Source organism: Lithobates pipiens, unplaced genomic scaffold (assembly GCF_037356315.1).
Source record: "Lithobates pipiens isolate NorthernLeopardFrog02 unplaced genomic scaffold, aLitPip1_a1.2 Scaffold_1, whole genome shotgun sequence".
Taxonomy (NCBI): domain Eukaryota; kingdom Metazoa; phylum Chordata; class Amphibia; order Anura; family Ranidae; genus Lithobates; species Lithobates pipiens.
In genome coordinates, this window is record NW_027507685.1 from 79395581 (window position 1) to 79400391 (window position 4811).

Consider the following 4811-nt stretch of genomic DNA (forward strand, 5'->3'; position numbering starts at 1 on the left):
GATACTTCTTACCAGATGGGTTCCCCTCCAATGGGGTTTGAACTTATTAATCCCCAAAAAAATCGTGTTAGTGGGGTCCCTATTGTGTGCCAAGAGGTAATGTTTAGAAACCGAATGTTGGGTATAACCCCTACGAATGTTCCCAATATGTTAATTTAAACGCACATGCAAGAGGCGTTTAGTCCGGCCCACATACTGGAGGCCACAAGGGCACTCCAGCAGGTAGACCACCGCCTCAGAGCAACAAGTGATAAAAGGCTCTATAACAAAAGTTTTTAAGGTAGTAGTTGATCTAAAAGTGGTACTTCTCCTAGTCCTGCACCCATTTATATTACACACGGGGCATTTCCTACATTGGTAGTACCCTGTAAGGTTTGAAAAAAAATGTGGACGATTAATGGGTGGGTCCAGGGTGTTGGGAGCCACCCTACCCCTTAAGGATGTTACGCCTCTATATACCACCTGTGGCCTGTCGGGCAAAATGGTTCCCAATATTGAATTGTTTTTTAATATGTGCCAATGCTTTTTAAGTATATGCTTAATCTTAGTATGTTGACATGAGTAATTGGTAATAAAGGGATGGCGAAAAGAATTGTTTCCGTGGCCTTCTACTCGCTCTTTTAACAACTCAGTTCTCTCAATGTGACCTACCTCCTCTACTACAAGTGCCAGGGAATCTGATGGATAGCCTTTATCAATGAATCTCTGAGTCAAAACTTGGGCTTGTTCAACAAAAACACCATGTTCAGTGCAATTACGCCTTAATCTTAAAAATTTACTTCTAGGTACTGATCGTAGCCAAGCTGGGTGATGACAACTAGAGGTAGGTATAAACGAATTTCTATAGGTGGCTTTAAAAAAAGTTGATGTGGTGAAACGTTCCCCACTAATAGAAATGGTAAGGTCTAAAAAATTAATTTTAACCAGACTAACTTCATAAGTGAGATGTATACCCCTGGTTTTAAGCTCCCTCATGAAGGAGGAAAGGTCTAATTCACTACCATCCCACAGGAGGAGGATGTCGTCTATATACCTAGCCCAAAAGGTCAGCTGCGGCCTATGTTGGGCATAGACGACATCCTCCTCCCATTTCGCCATAAAAAAGGTTTGCCAAGCTGGGGGCTACCCCCTTAATCTGGCGATAAAAATTGCCCCCAAACCAAAAAAAATTATGTATGGCTGCATATTCCAAAAGTCTCATAATAAAATCAATTTGTTCTGGAGGGAGATCTGAAAACCGCTCTAGAGAGTGTAAGACAGCCTCCAAACCTAAATACTGAGGTATACTGGTATAAAGTGACGTAACATCTGCAGTTACCAGCAAAGTCCCTTGTTTGGGACGGTGTCACTCAAGAAGATTAATTACGTGTCTCGTATCTTTGATGAATGATGGCATTCTACGTACTAAAGGTTGTAGGAAAAAGTCTATGTACCTGCCCACCCGGGAATTAATGGAATCAATCCCACTAATAATGGGACGTCCCGGGGGGCAGGTAAGACTCTTGTGGACTTTGGGTAGGTAATAAATTATGGGAATTCTAGGAGTTTTTGGAATCAGAAAGGCCTTCTCCTTCCTATTCAAAATCCCCTTGTCAAATCCATCTGTGACCAGATATTCCAGGGTTCTTTTGTATTGGGCATTCGGATTGGAAGGTAAAGAGGTGTAGGTAGCCTCATCGCCAAGGATGCGACTCATCTCACATATATAGTCATCCTTATTCAAAATAACTATAACCCCCCTTGTCCGCCGGGCGGATAACCACATTTTTATTACTACAAAGGGATTCAATGCCAGCATCAATCACCTTTTTATTCCTAACTTTCTATACGCGTAAGTCCTCAAGGTCTTTAAAAGCCAGATCTCGAAAGACTTTCAAAGAGGGGGACAAATGTCCTGGAGGATTAAAGAGGGATGCATTGGAAAGTCCCGAATGGCAGTAATCACTAGAAACATTCCTGAGAAAGTTTGTGGGATTGGAAGCTACATATCGTTGAATATTTAGCTTTCTTACGTACTTATGAATGTCCATGTAAGTTTGAAATGTATTCATATTTTTAGCTGGAGCAAACTTGAGGCCTTTATCAAGGACCCTCAATTCGCAATCATTGAGGGTGGCCGAACTAAGATTAACCACTTGCTTACTGGGCACTTAAACCCCCCTCAGTCCCAGACCAATTTTCAGCTTTCAGCGCTGATGCACTTTGAATGACAATTGCGCGGGCATACAAGACTGTACCCAAATGAAATTTCTATCATTTTTTTCCCACAAATAGAGCTTTCTTTTGGTGGTATTTAGTTACAGCTCGGAGTTTTATTTTTTGCTAAACAAACAAAAAAAGATGCAAAAAAAAATAATAAAAAAAATCATGTTTTAATAGTTTGTTATAAAATTTTGCAAACGGGTCATTTTTCTCCTTCATTGAAGTGCGCTGATAAGGCGGCACTGATAGGCTGCATTGGTGGGCACTGATGGGCTGCATTGGTGGGCACTGATAGGCTGCATTGGTGGGCACTGATAGGCTGCACTTGTGGGCACTGATAGGCATAGTTAAGGCGGGACTAATAGGCACAGATAAGGCGGCACCGATGGGCACAGATAAGGCGGCACTGATGGGCAAAGATGGGCACAGATAAGATGGCACGGATGGGTGACACGGATAAGTGGCACGGATGGGTGGCACGGATGGGCACTGATAGGTACCACAGATAGATGGGACTGATGGGCACTGATAGGTGGCACTGATAGGTGGCTCTGATAGGTGGCACTGCTGGGCACTGATGGGCGGCACTGCTGGGCACTGATGGGCGGCACTGCTGGGCACTGATGGGCGGCACTGGGGTGCAGCACCTTTGAGGCAGATTGGGTGGCACTGTGGGTGGCACTGTGGGTGGCACTGTGGGTGGCACTGTGGGGTGGCACTGTGGGGTGGCACTGTGGGTGGCACTGTGGGGTGGCACTGTGGGCATTATGGGCACAGACGGGGGCACTTACTTTTACTTTGTTATTTTTCAGGATGGCACTGCGGGAGGCAGGTGGGCACTGGCAGGTGGCATGTGGTGCCTTTCATTGCTGGCCGTGATCGGGACTGATGTCCCGATCACGGCCGCCGGTGATCGGCTTTTTTTTTTTCTCCTCGCGCTGTCAGCGCGAGGAGGAATAATAGCCGATTACCGGCTCCGTTCTATCACATGATCAGCTGTCATTGGCTGACAGCTGATCACGTGATAAGGGGTCGGGATCGACCCCTTACACGGATCGGTGATCAGGCGAGTCTCACGGACTCGCCGATCACAGAGCGCGCCGCGCGCGCCCCTCAGGGGGCGCGCAGGCCGCTCGTAACCAGGACGACGTCAATAGACGTCGTCCTGGAAATCTAGGTCCGCGCTAATGCCGTCATTCGGCAATAGCGCGGTACCCAAGTGGTTAAAAATACCCGCACCGACTAGGTTCTTGGTCTTTTTGGGCTGAGTACGCCTCCCCCCTCTAGTTCCTCTCTTAGTTTGACCACTCTTTTGATGCCCTGGCTTGGCCTGGGAAAACCCCAGCCATTATGGCCGGGGTTAGTACCTGAATTCCCGCTATTAGGATCTCCCTGGGTTTCGGTGTAAGGGCCCATACCGTTGGTCCTCGAATTCCCCATGCCATCCATAGGTAAATAGCTTCCTTCTGGTGGGAAGCTAGAATCCTGTAGGGGCAAAAAACTATTTTGTGTGGGGATGTTGAATTGAGATTGATAATCAACATCATAGTGTACCACTTGACTATTACTGTAAGCTGTTGGTAGATTAGGTCTCGGGTACTGAGAAGAAGGGAGTGGCTGGTTGTAAAAAGGTGGTGGGAAGTATCCCTGTTTAGGGTTGGGGCCTCCCATCCACCCAGGGGGAGGTCCAAGGGGTCTCCCTTGTCTCCAATTAGAAGAGGGAGTACCATGACCATAATAAGGAAAAGGGCCCTGACCATATGGCTGTGGGGGGGGCACTCTGGCGTTGCCCGCCACTCCCTCCATTGCCATGACTAAGAGGGGGTCCGCGTTTAGCCCCTCTATTCTGACTGTGATTTCTAGTTCCCTCACCAGGAGAGCGAAAATTAGAATTTATAGGTTGTGCAATTTGGTTCTGTGTGCTCAGGGGTGGTATCCCATCCTGAGAAATGGCTGCTGGAGTGGTATCCATGGCCAAACCAGGGATCTCTGCCTGTTCTGCCAATAGTCTCTTTTGCCATTCAAAGACCATCCTAGATTGATAGTCCAAGATATCCCGATTATATTTCTTTTTCTTTTTAAGTTTTTGTTCTTTTTCCTCCTTTTCTAATATTTTTAAAATACTTCTACTGACTTTATTTTTACCAATTTCCTTTTTATTTTATTTTTTTGCATATTTACTACAAGTGGTTTGTGTTTTGTGTTTCATAATAATTTATGTATTTTCCATGCACAAGGGATATATACACTTTATGCTAATTTGGAAAATATTTTTTTTTGTGACTATTAGTACTGGTTACTTTGGTTAAGGTCCCCATTTGTGATTTGATATTGGGATAAATATTTCCACCTATTTATTTAAGATATTATTCACTGATATATATTTTTATTTATTCATTTAATATTTTTAAAGTTATTTTAGTATTTTTTCTTCACTATCTTCCTTTTTGGGGTTATAGATTCTTCAATATATGTGGTATTTGAGTTTTTTTTGAGTTGAGTTAAGTTTTTGTTTTTTTAGCGCAGCTCACCTTTTCACTTATTTAGTCTATTATATCGCAGTATTACGATTGGAGTTGCTGCTTGTAGGGCATTTATATTTAAATAAC